The 19,492-nt window shown below is 45.6% G+C and overlaps 1 pseudogene across 1 annotated transcript in view; it reads left to right on the top strand.

Moving 5' to 3' along the window:
• The first annotated feature begins 502 nt into the window (after positions 1-502).
• LOC149429866 (uncharacterized) overlaps positions 503-19,492 on the top strand; it is a 37,605-nt pseudogene continuing 18,615 nt past the window's right edge. The window contains exons 1-7 of the transcript XR_016310075.1: positions 503-720; positions 800-1,006; positions 1,086-1,304; positions 1,384-1,590; positions 1,714-1,855; positions 2,839-4,131; positions 10,860-10,883. The product of XR_016310075.1 is annotated as an uncharacterized LOC149429866 (transcript). The remainder of the gene's footprint in view (positions 721-799; positions 1,007-1,085; positions 1,305-1,383; positions 1,591-1,713; positions 1,856-2,838; positions 4,132-10,859; positions 10,884-19,492) is intronic.

The raw sequence follows: 19,492 nt of genomic DNA, 5'->3' as shown, positions 1-19,492 counted from the left end.
AGGAGAGGTGAGCGGTGCCGGGAATTCTGGGACATTCTCCAGTAACAGACAAGGGATGTGTCTGGATGGTGACTGTATCATTGTGTGTGTCAGGTTCCTATAAGGTGTCAGGGTGTCACTGTCTATTTCTCCATGGAGGAGTGGGAGTATTTAGAAGGACACAAGGATCTCTACAAGGACGTCATGATGGACAATCAGCCGCCCCTCACATCACCGGGTAAGAGGAGACTTTATTGTAAAGGAGAGAGCAGTACGGAGGATCCACCTAGATCCCCCATCATCTGATAAACACATAGAAACAATGGATTCAGTCAGTGTGTGTGTTTCCTACAGATGGATCCAGTCATGGGAACCCACCAGAGAGATGTCCCCGTCCTCTGTATTCCCGGGATTCCACACAGGAAGGTCACACCATCCCTCACCATCATCAGGTAGATGAGGAACAATAATTCATAGTTATGTGTGATTTATTCATATGTTTGTTACAATGTTTTATTATGCATTCAGAGTGAAAATGATAATATTGATGTTAAAGAAGAGTTTAAAGAGGAGGATGAGGAGTATGGAGTGATGAAGCAGCTTTCTATAGAACACAAAGCTCTCTACAAGGACATCATGATGGAGCCATCAAGTAACAGAAACCCACCAGAGAGATGTCCCCGTCCTCTGTATTCCCGGGATTCCACACAGGAAGGTCACACCATCCCTCACCATCATCAGGTAGATGATGACAATTATTGGTAGTTGTGATTTATACACAGCATGTTTGTTACAATGAATGTTTTATTATATCTTTCAGAGTGGAATCCTCGGGGATGATAATATTGATGTTAAAGAAGAGTATAAAGAGGAGGATGAGGAGTATGGAGTGATGGAGGAGTTTTCAGAAGGACACAAGGATATGATGGAGCCTCCTAATACCAGGAACCCACCAGAGAGATGTCCCCGTCCTCTGTATTCCCGGGATTCCACACAGGAAGGTCACACCATCCCTCCCCATCATCAGGTAGATGATGACAATTATTGGTAGTTGTGATTTATAAGCAGCATGTTTGTTACAATGAATGTTTTATTATATCTTTCAGAGTGGAATCCTTAAGGATACTAATTTTGTTATTAAAGAAGAGTATAAAGAGGAGGATGAGTTTGGTGTGATGAAGCAGCTTTTTGAAGGACACAAGGACCTGTACCAGGACACCATGATGGAGCCATCAAGCAACAGAAACCCTCCAGAGAGATGTCCCCGTCCTCTGTATTCCCGGGATTCCACACAGGAAGGTCACACCATCCCTCACCATCATCAGGTAGATGATGACAATTATTGATAGTTGTGATTTATACACAGCATGTTTGTTACAATGAATGTTTTATTATATCTTTCAGAGTGGAATCCTCGGGGATGAGAATATTGATGTTAAAGAAGAGTATAAAGAGGAGGATGAGGAGTATGGAGTGATGGTGGAGTTTTCAGAAGGACACAAGGATATGATGGAGCCACCTAATACCAGGAACCCACCAGAGAGATGTCCCCGTCCTCTGTATTCCCGGGATTCCACACAGGAAGATCACACCATCCCTCACCATTACAAGGTTGGTGGGATGGAGCATCTAGAACATGGACTTGTAGAGACAATGTGTGGATTTTTTATGTGATGTCACAAACATAAATCTTACATTTTACAGATGATATTTTCTCTCATTTCCTTGATTTAGAGTGGAGATCCAATCGATATAGAATTTGAGGTTAAATCAGAAGAAGAAGAGGCGTATGTGAGGGATGATCAGCAGTCTATGGAGGAGGATGGAATAACGGGGACATTTATAGAGGAGGACACTCCTACAGAGATCAGCACAGGTGGGTCATGAACACTAAATCCATTCCTCCACCCATACTGCTCACTGATTGGTCCAGAGTAGGGCGGGGACTGGGTGATATCAGCCTGTAATCCCCTGGTCACTTTCCTGAGCTGTGTTCCCCGTCCTGTATTCCTGGATTTCTCTCGGATAATCTTTCTAGTTTATGTATCTAGACTGGATTTATTGAGAATCGTGGGTTCAGCCGGCAGTAAAGTGTTGATCTTCTTCATAGGTGTTGCTCTACCTAGGCACCTGGGACATGTGCTTTGGGTCTTATTCCCCATGCCCGGGTCTAGCAAGATCTCTGATAGAACAATTCTCCCAGAGTTACTCTGTTGTCTGCTGGCTGTGCCAGGTGGAGGGATATTTCTGTATAGTCTCAGACCCAAGTCACTGAGTGCAGTCTCAGTGCATTTCCTCCCACCTGGACATTTTATATCGGATGATGTGATTGGAGCACAGACTTTTACATGGTGATAATAATGTGATAACATCCTCCAACTTTTTACCCTTAAACAGAAAGTGATAATAAGGGAGGAGTCAATACCCCAATGATGGTGGTCTTCAGGATCAGTCCAGTCTTCATCTTGGTTGTTCTCCCCCCATCCTCATTCTCTGACCTCTGGTGGGGCTCAGCCCCGCTGTTCTTCATGACTAAATCATGGAGTAAATAAGGAAGTGCAGTACTTCTTGTGTTGGGAAGATGGCGATGAGTGATAGAGGGGGTGGGGACCCTCGTCCTATAATCCCCTCATCATTGTCCCTCCTATAAAAGACAGTTCTGGTTGTTTCCTCACTCTCTGACTAAGGTCCATGAATAAAGAAATGACCTGGTAGGAGATCAGAGGAGCCATTTCCTAGTTCCCTTGAGGGTGGAATTGTAAGTTCCTCAGAGCCCAAGCTGCCTGATGTGGGTGGAGTCCTGGTTTGGGGGAACCAATCAGCTCCTGTCTAGTAATCCTCTTTGTCTTTGTATTTTAGTCCATGGCCGGGAGATGAGGAAAACCTCCGAGGATTGTCTCACTTTGTCTGCAGACTGGAAAGTAGAAGATGAGGACATCACACAGTATAGTCCAAGAGAAAACCCGGCTCCCTCCAATGTCCATCCGGCACCACCCAGTGTAGATGGACCGTCGGATTCCTCGTATCCTGAGGAACCTCAGACTGTGCGGGACCGGGCCGGCCTTCCAACAGGGAAGAGCTTCTCCTGTACTGAGTGCGGGAAGAGTTTTCATTTTAAATCCAATCTTATTGTGCATAAAAAGTCTCACACAGATGAGAAGCCACATTTCTGCCCAGAGTGCGGGAAATGTTTTTCAAAGAAGTACCATCTTTCCATACATCAGAGATCTCACACAGTAGAGAAGTTGCATTCCTGTCGTGAGTGCGGGAAATGTTTTTCAAAGAAATGCAATCTTTACACACATCAGAGGTTGCATACAGGGGAAAAACCGTATTCTTGTTCTGAGTGCGGGAAAAGCTTTGTACTGAAATACAAACTTGACGTGCATCGAAGGTCCCACACAGGGGAGAAGCCATTTTCCTGTCCTGAGTGTGGAAGATGTTTTTCAAATAAGTCCAATCTTTACAACCATCAGAGATTGCACACGGGCGAGAAGCCGTATTCCTGTACTGAGTGCGGGAAATGTTTTGTACAAAAATCACAACTTGTCACACATCAGAGGTACCACACTGGAGAAAAACCATATTCCTGCTCTGAGTGCACAAAAACCTTTGTAAAAAAATCAGGACTTGTCTCACATCAAAGGTCTCACACAGGAGAGAAGCTCTTTTCCTGTCTTGAGTGCAGGAAATGTTTTTCAAATAAGTCAAATCTTTACGCACATCAGAGACTGCATGCACGTGAGAAGCCGTATACCTGTTCCGAGTGCGGGAAGTGTTTTGCAGGAAAATCAGATCTTGTCAAACATCAAAGGTGCCACATGAGCCAAAGGATTTATTCTTGTCCTGAGTGCGGGAAATGTTTTTCAAAGAAGTCAGATCTTTATTCACATCAGAGAATGCACACAGACGAAAAGCTATATCCTTATTCCTGTCCTGAGTGCGAGAAATGTTTTTCAAAGAAGTCCAATCTTCACAGACATCAGAGATCTCACACGGGGGAAAAGCCGTATTCCTGTCCTGAGTGTGGGAAATGTTTTTCACAGAAGTCCCATCTTTACAAACATCAGAGATTGCACACGAGGGAGAATCCACTTTTCTGACCTAAGTGCGGGAAATTTTTTTCAGACAAATCCAATCTTTCCAGACATCTCACACGAGGGAGAAGCCACTTTCCTGTACTGAGTGAGGGAAATGTTCCTCATTGAAGTCCTGTCTTCCTGTACATCAGGGGTCCCACACAACCCTGGAGGTGTATTAGTGCCTTGAGTGCGGGAAATGTCTTCTAGATGAATGTTGCTGGACATCCCAGCTCTCATGTGGGGAAGAAGCACACCCTGATATACACCTCAGATATACTCCATGGCTGATCTTCATCATGGAAGAAACCGTTCATAAGGAGATCAGAGGTCACCAAAGACATGGATGAAGTGTGGGACCGGGTTGGCCATTGATAGCAGGAGAAGAATAAAAATGGAGTCATCATCTTTCATTGGCTGGGTACATTTTGTGGTGGGAGATTTCACAAACACTTGGTCTTCTTTTTTTAAATTAGTTTCACAAATGTGACCGATATTTGCCCACCCGTGGCGATTATTTGTCCTATTTTATCTCATACAATGATTTCCAATGATCACTGGCTTCTAGTGGCCATAATGTAGCACTTTATTGCCCAAAGATCAAGCTAACGGTCATAAGAGATCACCGTGTTAATGAAAATACTACCGGAATTTGGCACTTCTGGGTGAATGCTTGCCTTATTAACCGGTTCAGTGCCGCCCTATAGCAGAAATACTGCTACAGGGCGGCATGGGTGCGCAAAATCACATAAATATATAATGTGTGTGTTAGTGCTGCACCAAAATAAATTCTGGTGCCGAAACCAAAACTGAAAATTCAAAATGCACTTGCCCGAAACCGAAATACGCAGTTTTCAAAAATTAATATATATATTTTTTTTGGATAAAAATGCACTTTGATTAAAAATAACATATACCCCAATTATTTTGTAAAATATGAAAGAGGATGTGACGGCGAGTAAATAGATACCCAACATGTCACACTTTAACCACTTGAGCTCCAGAGTATTTACCCCCCTTAATGACCAGGCCTCTTTTTGCTACTCGGCGCTGCACTAATTCAACTGATAATTGCGCGGTCATGCAATGCTGCACCCAAACAAAATTTACGTCCTTTTTTTCACACAAATAGAGCTTTCTTTCGGTGGTATTTGATCACCTGTACGCTTTTTATTTTTCACGCTATAAACAAAAAAAGGCCAAATATTTTGAAGAAAAACAATATTTTTTACTTTCAGCTATAAAAAATATATAGTAAACTCAAAGTTGGTTATAAGTTTAGGCCAAAATGTATTCTGCTCCATGTTTTTGGTAAAAAAAATCCCAATAAGTGTATATTGATTGCTTTGTGTGAAAGTTATAGCGTCTACAAACTATGGTATAGATACTGCAATTTACACCATTTTTCTGCTATACAGCGCTGTGCTAGTTTAACGGACAATTGCGCGGTCATGCAATACGGTACATAAATGGAATTTACATCCTTTTTTCCCCACAAATTGAGCTTTCTTTTGGTGGTATTTGATCGCCTGTGTGGTTTTTATTTTTTGCGCTATAAAAAAAAAGGATGACAATTTTGAGGAAAAAAAAACAATATTTTGGACTTTTTGCTATAAAACATGTCCAGTAAAAAAAAATGCAAAAATCAAATTTAGTCATAAATTTCTGCCAAAATGCATTCTGGGACATGTCTTTGCTAAAAAAAAAAACCCAATACGTGTACATTAATTGGTTTACGTGAAAGTTATAGCGTTTACAAATGGCGGGAAAGATACTGGGATTTTTAGGGTTTTTTTATACTAATTATGGCGGCGATCAGGGACTTATGGCAGCGACCAGCGACTTATGGCAGGACTGCGGCGGACATTCTGACATTGGGGGGTACTGACTTGGGGTCACTGACATCCCCAAAAACACTAATACAGTGATCAGTGCAAAAAGAAAAACACTGACACTGTACTAATGGCAATGGGGAGGAAGGGGTTAACTTTATTTTGCAGGGAAGGGTTATAGGAGTGAGGGGGAGTGTTTTACTAGGGGGCGGGGTGTGTACTGGGCGGGACAAGGCTGATCGAGAGAGAGAAACTCCTCTGTCTCGATCAGCTCGTCCTCGAGCTGACAGGGAAGTGATAGACAGTACAGCTACTGCAGCTGTGCTCTCTGTCACTGTTTACCGCCGATCGCTGGGAAACAGCCAGTAAGGACCGGCTGTGACCCGGCGACTGACATCCGCGGCGGTGATCGGCGGGACAGATAGGGCGGCGGCGCGCCTCGCGCGCGCCCCCTATCTGTTTACAAAACACGTTTTAAAACGTGGTTTTGCCTGCCAGTGCCGCCCTGCCGCCGTATTTCTACAGTGGTAGGGCGGCAAGTGGTTAAAATTGCGCACCCTCGTGCAATGGCGTGAAACTGCGGTACTTAAAAATCTCCATGGGTGATGCTTTAAAAATGTCTGCAGGTTAGCAGTGTAAAGTTACAGAGGAGGTCTAGTGTGAGAATTATGGCTCTTGCTCTGACGTTCAGGGCGATATCTCACATGTGTGGTTTCAAACACCGTTTACATATGTGGGCGTGGCCTATGTATGCATTCACCACTACTTGCGAGCAACAGGGGGGGGGACGGGGGTACTTTAAACTTTAAAAAAAAAATGTATTTAAAAAAAATAAATAAATAATAGCCACTTTTATTCTTATCACAAGAAATGCATGCATCCCTTGTGATAGGAATATTTTGTGACAGGTCCTCTTTATGGAGAGATATGGGGTCAATAAGACCTCACATCTCTCCTCTGCAATGTAAAGCATTAGATCAAAAAAAAAGTATTGATCTAGTACTTTAAAAAAAAAAAAAAATGTCCGGAACAGGAAGTGACATCGCTCCGGTCCTCCAAGGGCATAGAGATGAGTGGTAGCCATCTTTCACTCATCTCTATGCCCAGCAACAGGATCGATGGTTTCTCAGGTAAGACTGAACTACGGAGCGAGTGGGGTGGGCGGCTATGAGGGGCGGGGTTTTTTCGGCACCTGTATCAGTGTTTTTTTTTTTTTCTCCTTTCATTTCGGCCGAAAGGGGTGTTTTCGGCCAAAACGTTTCACCCACCGGAATTTTGGTGCATACCTAGTGTGCATGTATATGTGATTTTTCAGTTTTGGGTAGGGGGCAGGGGCGGACTGGCCATTTGTAAACTCGGGCACTGCCCGAGGGTCCGGGGTCAGTAGGGGGCCCCATGGGATGTTCCTAGTACCTTTTTTTCATAGGCTTTTGAGTTTGAGCAAGGACACAGGGGCCCCATGATCCCCTATTGTCCAGGGGCCCCATGAGTTATCAGTCCGCCCCTGGTAGGGGGGTGCACGCGTGGCCTTCTGCCATTCGCAGCCTTGGCTGTCAGTCACTGGGTCCCAGCCGGTGATTACTTGCTGGCACCCGGTGATCGATGAGTATCTCCGACAGGAGAAAGACCTGTTTGTAAATACTGTTCTCTCCCGTCAGCTCCTGCATACTGCTTTGTATGGCTCTGCATAGCAGTGTGCTTACAGTGAAAGACACACACCGTCCCCTATTAAAACACTCCAAGCACACAGTTAACCCTTTGATCGCCCCAGATGTTAACCCCTCCTGCCCGGTGCCATTAGTACCGTGTTAGTGCTTTTTTTTTTTTTTTTTTTTTAAAGCACTGATTACTGTATTGGTGTCACTGGGGATGTCAGTGACACCAAGTCAGTCCCCCCCCCCCCACAGTGTCAGAATGCCTGCTACAGTCCTGCTATAAGTTGCCAATCGCCACCATTACTAGTATATAAAAAAAAAATCCCAGTATCTATACTGCCATTTGTAAACTCTATAACTTTCACGTAAACCAATTAATTTACACGTAATGGGATTTAATGGGAAGACACGGAGCAGAATACATTTATGACAGCAATTTTTTTTTTCCATTTTTTGCTGGACATGTTTAATAGCAAAAGTCAAAAATATTGTTTTTTTCCCCTCCAAAATTGTTGGTATTTTTTTTGTTTATAGCGCAAAAAAAATAAAAACTGCCCAGGTGATCAGATACTACCGAAAGAAAGCTCTAGTTGTGGGAACAAAAAAAATTTAAATTGAATTTTGGGTGCAGCGTTGCATGACTGCTAAATTGTCAGTTAAAGTAATGCAGCGCCGTAACGCAAACAATGGCCTGGTTAGGAAGGGGGGGAATCCTCAGGAGGGGGAGGGGTTAAAGGACAAGGTAAAAAAAACAGCAATATTAAACCAACCATTGGTTTAATACAGAGAAGACCATATTTGCCTGTGACGGAGCGTAGGCAGGACAGAACACACAGAGTAGATGGCAAACGCACAAAGCTTTATTGAGGCAAACAGATGACAGTCACTGAATAGGGGAGTTTGCAGGGAGGGGGAATACGCCAGTCCAGGGCGACACGTAAGGACCAACACTCTTAAAGTCCAACACCGAGAGCCAAGGGAGAATGTAGCAAGTAATCCAACAGGGGGGGTTGGTGTGAGTCTCTGTAGCAAGTAATGCAACAGGGGGGGTTGGTGTGAGTCTGTAGCAAATAATCCAACGGGGGGGGGGGGGTTGGTGTGAGGTCAGCACAAGAACAGGTCAAGTGAAGCAGGGAGAGAGCATGTACTCACGGATCTCTGGTGTCTAGCAGACAGTCTTCCCCAGCTCTGGGAGAAGGGGGGTCCGAGGCAGCCTTGGGTCTCTGCTGAGCCTGGTCACGAAAGGCCGCAGCCCAGGCCCCTTCTGTCAGCTACACAGCGGTGAATACCTCGGGAGCTCTGGCATCAGCTTCTTAAAACTGATGCTGGACCCCCTAGTCACCTAGGCAACCGGGGAGGGGGAGCTGGCGTGGCTCCAGCTTGTCTTAGGAATGCCTTTCATCTTTGCAGGAGGGGAGAGGGGCACGGATGAGAGACGGCTGAGAGAGCAGGGACAGAGCAAGGGGGCTGAGAGGGGAAAGCAGCTGCGACATTGCCCCTTGGATATCACTAAGTTTCATAGGAATTCGCTCCATCAAGTAGCTAAAAGCCCCATTTCCCATTTTCTCAATGGAAATCATTCAAACAGCAGAGAGCCTACTAACATTTTGGGTTTTTTTTTTTTGCTCTAATTCACAAAGCAGGAATGTTTATGCACTTTCTGTTGGCTATGTCCTTTTTTTTTTTTTTACTGAATAGACCCCTAAATATCAGGAGACGTTCATTTAACCCCTTGCCCTCCAAAGGATTTCCCCCCCTTCCTGACCAGGCCATTTTTTGCATTACAGCGCTGTGTTAATTAACTGACCATTGCGCAGTCATGCAACGCTGCACCCAAATTAAATTTTCATCCTTTTTCCCGCATGAATTGAGCTTTTTTTGCTGTGGTATTCGATCGCCTGTGCGGTTTTTATTTTTTGTGCTATAAAAATAAGTGACAATTTTGAGAAAAATAAAAACAAAGATGTAACCTGCCACTCGCTGCTATTCCAGGATCGCAAACATACAACACATCCTCTTTAAATGTGCAAATAATTCAAAAACATAAAAACAATATGTTGCGCTCCTTCTTTGAATATTAAATCAATACAAATTTCCAATAAATATATCAAAAAATCAATATTAATAAACTTGTGAAAAACAGAAAATCATGTGAAATCAAAATGTCATCCCGTGCTCATCATACAGGGTGAGGCAACATAACTTCCTTTTGTCAAAAAGCAATAAAACCCATTTTATGAATCAGAATTGTTTTTATTGTCTTTAATAATGTAGGTACATATCTAAAGTTCTGTTTTACACAGTTTTGAAAATCATATCAGGTAGGTGACGCCCCCCATTGTCCGTACACTGAATAAGCCGATTTCTGGCGTTTTTCATGACCCTTACCAGCATAGCAGCGGGTATGTTGGCAATTTCTGCGTGGATGTTGGCCTTCAGGTCTTGTAGGGTCCTTGGACGGTTTACATAAACGCAGGATTTCAAAAAACCCCACAAAAAAAAGTCGCAAGGGGCCAAATCGGGGGAGCGGGCTGGCCACTCCAAATCGCCCCTTATTGAGATGAGGCGCTCTGGGAAGTGTTCCCTTAAAACAGCCATTGATGCTCTTGAAGTGTGAGCCATTGCTCCGTCCTGTTGGAACCAAATGTCCCCTAAGTCCAATTCATCAAGTCGTGGAAAAACAAATTCCTCCAACATGTTCACATACCGGTCTGAATTCACTGTCACTGTGACCTCGTTTTCTTCAAAGAACCAGGGACCAATAATCCCAGCTGAGGCAATTGCACACCACACTGTGACTTTAGATGAATGCAAAGGCCTTTGATGCAATTCCAGAGGATTGGTGTCGGCCCAGTAGCGCATGTTCTGTTTGTTGACGCATCCAGTCAAGTGAAAATGGGCTTCATCACTGTAAAAAACAATTGCGTCCTCAGGGACGTTTTCGAGTACTGCCTCACATGCGTTCCTCCGAGAATTGAAGTCGCGTTCAGAGAGTTCCTGCACAATCGCCAACTTGTACGGATGGTAATGAAGGTCATCGTGAAGAATTCGCCTCACTGAACGATCCGAAAGTCCAAAGGCAGACGCATGTTTGCGCACAGAACGCTGCGGGGATCGCAAGATTGAAGCTCTCACTGCTTCGATGTTCTCAGGTGATTTGATGGGTCGAGGGACTCCAGCTCTTCGTCTTGTCGTACTCGTAGTTTGTCTGAACGTAGTGACCCACGTAACAATTGATTTCCGTTCTGGAAAACTTTAGAACTACGCCTGTCGTCTGAGACCACTCCCGCCCCGCTATGGCCGCTACAGCCTGAATGGCACGCATTTCAAAAAAGGAGGTTATGTTGCTGCACCCTGTACAAAAAAATATATAATAGAAAAAATATAATATATATAAAAATTATTCAGTCTTCAATGAAAAAAAAAAATATTTGTGACGTTTCCCTGTGAATCAAATTAATAATTCCAGGTGACTTCCTTAGTGAGTATAAGATGTGCGCTCACCTCCAGATTAGCCTGTAACAGGCTAATAATGCTTTTTGTCCACTCAATGGGACTGATGTTTGTTGCACCATATAAAGAGTGGTGGGTCCCTCTCAGGCTGATTCCCGTCTCCTACTCCTGCTGGGATCTAACTCCTATACTGCTTATCTCCTGCTTTCCTTTCCTTGGCAGGTGCCCTCAGTGGAACGAAAATTGCCAAAAATAGTGCTTTATCTTTTTTTAAAAAAAAGTGCTTTATTAAAGTACCAGTTGCACTCACATTTAAATAGTGTAAAAACCACTTTTATATCACCAAACAATACATCAACAGCATGCCAAACACTGCCTGCCTTGTGTAGACCTGTCGTCCTTGAATGGCCAGTGACGTCGCAGGCTAATCTGGAGGTGACGCACATCTTATACTCACTAAGGAAGTCACCTGCAATTATTGATTTGATTCACTGGGAAAAGTCACACATGTATTTTTTTTTTTTTCATTGAAGACTGATTCATTTTTATATATATTATATTTTTTATATTATATATATTTTTTTGTATTTTGAGCACAGGATGACATTTTGATTTCACATGATTTTCTGTTTTTCACAAGTTTATTAATATTGATTTTTTGATAGATATATTGGAAATTTGTATTGATTTAATATTCAAAGAAGGAGCGCAACATATTGTTTTTATAATTTTAAGAAAAAACAATATTTTGGACTTTTTGCTATTAAACATGTCCAGTAAAAAAAAATTAGAAAAATCTAATTTTAATCATAAATTTAGGTCAAAATGTATTCTGCTCCATTTCTTTGCTACAAAAAAATCCCAATACGTGTAAATTGGTTTACGTGAAATTTATAGCATTTATAAATGGTGGTATAGATACTGGGATTTTTTTTTCTCCTATTAGTAATGGCGGCGATCAGCGACTTAAAGTGGGACTGCGGCGGCCATTCTGATACTGGGGGGGAAACTAACTTGGTATCACTGACATCTCCAGTGACATCAATACAGTGTTCTTTGCTAAAAAAAAAAAAAAAAAGCACTGACACTGTACTAATGGCACTGGGCAGGAAGGGGTTAACATGAGGGGCTATCAAAGGGTTAACTATGTGTAGGGAGTGTATTACCAGGGGGCGGGGGATGTGTGCTTCACTGTAAGCACACTGATTGGGATGGCTGTGCTGCGCAGGGTGCCTGAGCTGACAGGGAGGACGATTGTTTGTAAACAAAACAGTCTTCCTCGCCTTCGGAGATGTTTGGTAATCACGGGGCACCAGCGGGTAATTACCAGCCGGCGCCCGGTGATTGACAGCCATGGCTGCAAATGGTGGCGCGGGCAGGGCGCGTTTGCGCCCCCTACCCGGAAATGCAAAATCACGTATATATTATTATTATTCTTATACAGGATGTATGGCGCCAACAGTTTGCTCAGCGCTCTACAATATAATGGGAGACAATACAGTTCAATACAAGAGAGTTAGGAGGGCCCTGCTCTTTGGAGCTTACGTGATTTTGCGCACCCATGCTGCCCTGTAGCAGAATTTCTGCTATAGGGCGGTCTGGAAGAGGTTACAGATGGGAGCTATGAAGCAGCTCATTGGACCTCCTAGCAATGTTATTACCAGGTTGCAGCTAGGAGGAGCTCTAATGTTTCGAGTGACCACAGGAGAGGCATTCCATCTAACTTATGGTAACCCTTTTGCTGTTTTTGCATTTTGTTTTTGTACAAATCTTGAAATGCACATTTTGGACCTGAAGATTAGTTAAAAAACACCAAACATATATTTGTTGAAAGCAGAGGCCCTGAAGAACAGAATAGTAGTAGTTCCAATTTTTTAAATCAGATTCCAGCGCCATGGATTATCAAAGGTAAATATCAATCAAAATACATAAATGTATTTTTAGTGCACTCAAATGCAATGTATTACCCAATTTTTTTCCGATAAAAGATGAAATTCTGCTGAGTAGATAGATACCAAACATGTCCATCTTTAAAACTGTGTGCCGGTGCCTGATGGCCAATAGGTGATACCTCAAAAGCACCAGCTTCACTAGTTTTTTTTTTTTACTTTTTCAATCAACATCTCACTGTCTTTGGACATCTGTACAGAAGCTGTGTATCCGAATCGCCGTAGCTTTGTTAAATCCATATGCAGAGATCACGCTGTGAAGATGGGTTGTAATGTCGCTCTGAGAACTGGATCCTCTGTGGGGCGCTCACATTGCCACTTGGTGTACTGCATTACATTTGCTGCAGGTTGCTGTAAAGATCCAGGACCATGGTCCATCGCTAAGGAACCCAGTCCCTGAAGACCCCTGTTGGGGTATGACCACCGTGATGGGTGAAGCTTGGACTTTATATACAGTCCTTTGCCATGGACCTGTAAGACAGGGCCACCCTTTACCTTTGACCATTACTGGATAAATGGGGCTATGTTTGGAAAACTTGGCACTAAAGTTCAACCACTCTGAGCCCAGTGACAGTAGATGACCAAGTGTTACGTCACACCACCGGTCACACCCTTCCACCTAAAGCCTTTAGAAGGTACTCAGGTGCATCTTGCCAGCCTTTCACCACTAGGACTTGTTGCAGGATGGTCTACACCCGGGTTACCGCATACTCCTTCCAGACACACTTGTCCAATCTCCCACACCCTACTCCATGAGTGCTTTGTAAGGGAATACTCTCACCTCTAGCTATACTAGAGACCAGGCAAAAGGAAGCCAATTCTAACTCACAGATGACCATTTTAATCTGCTGAAGGTCTGCTGAACACCCAGCATGCCAATCCATCCCTTGCACCTGAGCCAGTTTTACCACCAATGTCTGGTTATAGCTCTATCCCAGGAACACAACATGTGGCCTACCTGCAGGAACGCCAACACAACCAACCCAAAAACATCCATCTATGGCCAGCTGTGATATACAAGTAGGTGTCCCAAGGCAGCTGCTGTCTGAGCAGACCAAGGAGGGTGGAGTGATGGGAAAATCCCAGGTGTGTACAGAGATCGGTAGGGTCCCCTGTTAGGCAGGCTGCAGTGTATGCAGGACTGTGCGGGGTGGGTGAGGCCAGCGGAGGGCCCCTTGGAGGAGGAGGATGAAGAAGAGGACAAGGTCAGGGTAGCTCTTTATTGCAGCTGTCGCTGGAGAGCCTGGTGGAGATGGGATCCAGGCTCAGCTACCCCTCCTGGCACCAGATCTTCTCCTCCACTGACACCATCTGAAGGAGCCACTACTGGACCGTTGAGAGCTGGGAGGACTGGTGCCTCCCAAGGTGTGTGTGAACACAGTGACACTGCCCCCTCCTGTCCTGCTGCCCCCCCCATCACACTGTCCCCCTCCTGTCCTGCTACCTCCATCACACTGCCCCTCCTGTCCTGCTGCCCCCCCATCACACTGCCCCCTCCTGTCCTGCTGCCCCCCCATCACACTGTCCCCCTCCTGTCCTGCTACCTCCATCACACTGCCCCTCCTGTCCTGCTGCCCCCCCATCACACTGCCCCCCTCCTGTCCTGCTACCCCTATCACACTGCCCCCTCCTATCCTGCTACCTCTCTCCTGTCCCGATACCCCCTTCACACTGCCTCCCTCCTGTTCTGCTGCCCCCCATCACCCTGCCCCCTCCTGCCCCACTGCCCCCCACCTATCCCCTTGCCCCCATCACTCTGCCTTCTTCCTATCTAGCTGCCCCCCACCACCTGTCATACTTCCCCTTTTCTGTCCCCCTGCCCCCATCACTCTGCCTTCTTCCTGCCCCGCTGCCCCACACATGTCCCCCTGCCTCCAATACTCTGCCTTCTTCCTGTGTAGCTGCCCCCCTACCCCCATCAGTCTGCCTTCTTCCTGTCTAGCTGCCCCCCTCCTGTCATGCTTCCCCTTTCCTGTCCTGCTGCCCTTCTCCTGTGGTACTCCCCCCTCCTGTGTCGCTGCCCCCACCTGTCTCACTGCCCCGTCCTGTGAGGCTTCTTTATGGGATGGAGGAGGACATGGGATGGGCCTTTGTGGGATGTTCAGTGGGCAGATAAAGTGGAATGACCAGGGGGCAGGCCCTGGGGAATGTTGGTGGTCAGACCTGGGGGGCCAAGCCTAAAGCTGTGTAAGGGGCCCCACAATTTCTGATGGCTGCCCTACCTACCTGACAGAATTTTCTGTCACCATTCCTTGGACAGATCACAGCCATCTTTGTACAAAGCTCTAAAACACCTCGCCTCTTCTCCAACTTCAGTTTCCCGGCTGGAGTCAAATCCCAACGCCGAGACAGAAGGGAATGCATTTCTCTCTCCTAAACGTGCAGAACGAACAAATGTGTTTCATATCAATTCATTTAAGTTACCAATTTTGTATCATTACATTCGTTACATTTGGATGATTTGTTTTAAGAATTTCTTTTTTTTTTTTTATAATGTAAGAATCAAAATCTTTGAAAGTATTAGAATTTTAATTGATTTGAAAATATCTAAATGATCTGAATTCATTGTACAGAATAGCTGGTTGTCAAGGAGCCAGCAGCCGCTGCATCCTTAACAACCGTGACTCGTCTGTTTTCATCGGGATTACCCGCTGACAGCAGAATGTATATAAACAATGCTGGCTTTCAAAATCAAAATAAAAAAAAAAAATCAACCCTAAGGGTGTGCTATGGATTTTTGGGGGGGACCCCCACGCATTTTTATTTTTTTTTAATTTTGGTGTGTGATTGCCCTCAAAATCCATATCACACCCTTAGGTCTGGTATGGATTTTAAGGAAAACCCCATGCCAACATTTTTAAAAAAAAATGACAAGGCCCCCCTACCCAATTCTATACCAGACCCGTATCCAAGCAGGCAGGCAGGCCAGGAAGGATGGAGGGGGAGCAACAAACTGAACCATACCAAGCCTCAGGCCCTCAACCTGGGGGCTGCTTTTGGGCAGGAGGTTTAGCTCCAAAGCACCTTGTGTAATGGTAATGTATACTGGGCCCCTCGCAAAGCTGTGTGAAAGGGCAAGGGTGCCATGTTGTTCTGAATTTAGCCATGAAGTTTGTAACACAAGTTGGTTAATAGCAGCAGTGGCCCCCTTTTACATCCCCCCAGGAAGCCAACTGGTACAATATACAAATTGTTGACTGATGCCAGGACCTTCTTCTCAGCCCACTGATTGGGCACAAACAGATCCTTTCCATTAACCAACACACAATTCCGTCAGGGACCTTGTAAACTGTTGAATTTTCAAACTTGAATAACCCAGGAAACAAACAGGAATTTTACCAGCTCACCCCCCATCGTAAATACCTCAGCTGGAGTCTGTAGAAATACACATTCCTGTCTCTTCTTCTTGGTAGAATCCATAACTCCAGTGTATAAATGCTTTATATCCGTGTTCAGTTTAGTGGTCCTTTACATTGGTGACCAATGGGAGAAGGACCTCCTTATATCAGTGGTCAGTGTAGTAGTCCCTTACATTGGTGACCAATGGGAGAAGGAGACCCTTAATAGTAGTCAGTGTAGTGGTCCCTTAAAGTGGTGACCAATGGTAGAAGGACCCCCTTATAGCAGTGGTCAGTGTAGTGATCCTTTACATTGGTGACCAATGGGAGAAGGATCCCGTTATATTAGTGGTCAGTGTAGTGATCCTTTACATTGGTGACCAATGGGAGAAGGATCCCGTTATATTAGTGGTCAGTGTAGAGGTCCCTTACATTGGAGACCAATGGGAGAAGGACCCCCTTATATCAGAGGTCAGCGTAGTGGTCCCAACAGTGGTGACCAAAGGGAGAAGGCAACCCTTATATCAGTGGTCAGTGTAGTGGTCCCTTACATTGATGACCAATGGAAGAAGGATCCCCTTATATCAGTGGTCAGTGTACTGGTCCCTTACATTGGTGACCAATGGTAGAAGGACCCCACTGACCTGAACAACCTTTGACCCATCTCCCTGCTGCCATTCACTTCCAAGCTTCTTGAGCGCTTAGTCTACAATCGCCTAAGCTCCCATCTCACTGACAACAACCTCCTTGATCCCCTACAGTCTGGCTTCCGTCCCCTACACTCCACCGAAACTGCCCTACTTAAAATCACTAATGACCGGCTAACCGCCAAAGCTAATGGCCACTACTCAGTCCTCTTACTCCTTGAAATCTCCGCGGCTTTTGACACAGTTGACCATCCCCTCCTCCTTGATAAACTACACTCCCTCGGCATCAGGGACTCCGCTCTCTCCTCCTATCTATCCCAACGCTCCTTCAGCGTTTCCTATAACACTGCCACCTCCCCCTCTCTCCCCCTCTCTGTTGGGGTCCCCCAAGGCTCTGTCCTCAGACCCCTTCTCTTCTCCATCTACACCTCCTCCCTTGGCCAACTGATACACTCCCACAGCTTCAACTATCACCTCTACGCTGATGACACGCAAATTTACCTCTCCACCCCCTCAACACACCCCTTCAGTCTTCGTCCGTATCACCCACCTACTGAACGACATATCAGACTGGATGTCGCTCCACTTCCTCAAACTGAACCTCTCCAAAACCGAGCTCCTAATTTTCCCCCCAGCCCGCGCCCCCCCCCCCACTCTCTCCATCATGACCAACAACACCACCATCAGTCCCACCCCACAAGCCAAAGTCCTAGGTGTCACTCTAGATTCAAACCTGTCCTTTCAACCCCATGTACAATCGTTGGCAAACTCATGCAGGCTCCACCTCCGCAAAATCTCCAAAATACGATTGTTCCTAACCCCAGACACTACTAAACTACTCGTTCACTCCCTCATTATCTCACGTCTGGACTACTGCAACTCCCTTCTCACCGGCCTACCTCATCACAGACTATCCCCTCTTCAGTCTATCCTGAACTCAGTGGCCAGACTCATCCACCTTACCAGCCGCTCCACTTCTGCCACCCCCCTCTGCCATTCCCTCCACTGGCTCCACCCCCCTCTGTCATTCCCTCCACTGGCTCCACCCCCCTCTGTCATTCCCTCCACTGGCTCCCGATTGCCCAACGCATTAAATTCAAACTACTAACACTGACATACAAAGCCATTCATAATGCTGTCCCAAACTACCTCACCGATCTGATACCCAAATAACACCCAACCCGTAATCTTCGCTCCTACTTTCTAGCTCCCTGGTCTCCTCCTCCCACGCCTGACTGCAGGACTTCTCCAGGGCTTCCCCCATCCTCTGGAACTCACTACCCCAATCCATCAGACTATCACCTTCCTTCCTCACCTTTAGGCGCACCCTGAAAACCCATCTCTTCAGGGAAGCCTACCCCACCCTCACCTAACAGCCGATCTCCTCCACTCCTCCTACCACTCCATCCCCCACAGCCACTTCCTCCTGTACCACTATCCCCTCCCTCCTAGATTGTAAGCTCGAAAGAGCAGGGCCCTTGAACCCCTCATGTATTGTATTGTTACTGTATTGTCTCATGTTCTGTCCCCCACTATAATGTACAGCGCTGAGCAAACCTTTTTGGCGCTATATAAATACTGTATAATAATAATATCAGTGCAGTGGTCCCTTATATTGGTGACCAATGGGAGAAGGATCCCCTTATATCAGTGGTCAGTGTGGTGGTCCCTTACATTGGTGACCAATGGGAGAAGGACCCCCTTATATCAGTGGTCAGTGTAGTGGTCCCTTACATTGGTGACCAATGGGAGAAGGACCCCCTTATGTCAGTGGTCAGTGTGGTGGTCCCTTACATTGGTGACCAATGGGAGAAGGACCCCCTTATATCAGTGGTCAGTGTAGTGGTCCCTTACATTGGTGACCAATGGGAGAAGGATCCCCTTATATCAATGGTCAGTGTAGTGGTCCCTTACATTGGTGACCAATGGGAAAAGGATCCCCTTATATCAGTGGTCAGTGTAGTGGTCCCTTACATTGGTGACCAATGGGAGAAGGACCCCCTTATATCAGTGGTCAGTGTAGTAGTCCCTTACATTGGTGACCAATGGGAGAAGGACCCCCTTATATCAGTGGTAAGTGTGGTGGTCCCTTACATTGGTGACCAATAGAATGACCCCCTTATCTCAGTAGTCAGTGTGGTGGTCCCTTACATTGGTGACCAATGGGAGAAGGACCCCTCTATATCAGTGGTCAGTGTAGTGGTCCCTTACATTGGTGACCAATGGGGGAAGGACCTCCTTATATCAGTAGTCAATATAGTGATCCCTTACATTGGTGACCAATGGGAGAAGGACCTCCTTATATCAGTGGTCAGTGGTAGAAGGACACTTTTACATTATCACCAGCAGGAAGACTGCCCCTCTAACAGATCATTGATGTCAGTTGTTTCTAAGAGACAGAAATTGTTCATTGCTGAAGGAACCCCTAGAAACCTTTGGAGGCCCCTGGCTGGGAAAGGCTGGACTAGGCAGTCATATATTTCTGTCCCCCTTGGTGGGAGTGGAGGTGACCCCTCTATAAGGATCTACAGTCCATACACACACAGCACAAGGCCGGGGT

This window comes from Staurois parvus, unplaced genomic scaffold (assembly GCF_062004578.1).
Source record: "Staurois parvus isolate SC_StPar_1 unplaced genomic scaffold, SC_StPar_1.0 ptg002686l, whole genome shotgun sequence".
NCBI classification, from domain to species: domain Eukaryota; kingdom Metazoa; phylum Chordata; class Amphibia; order Anura; family Ranidae; genus Staurois; species Staurois parvus.
The sequence above is the reverse complement of the archived record's forward strand: the minus strand, read 5'-3'. Positions and strand labels throughout refer to the sequence as shown.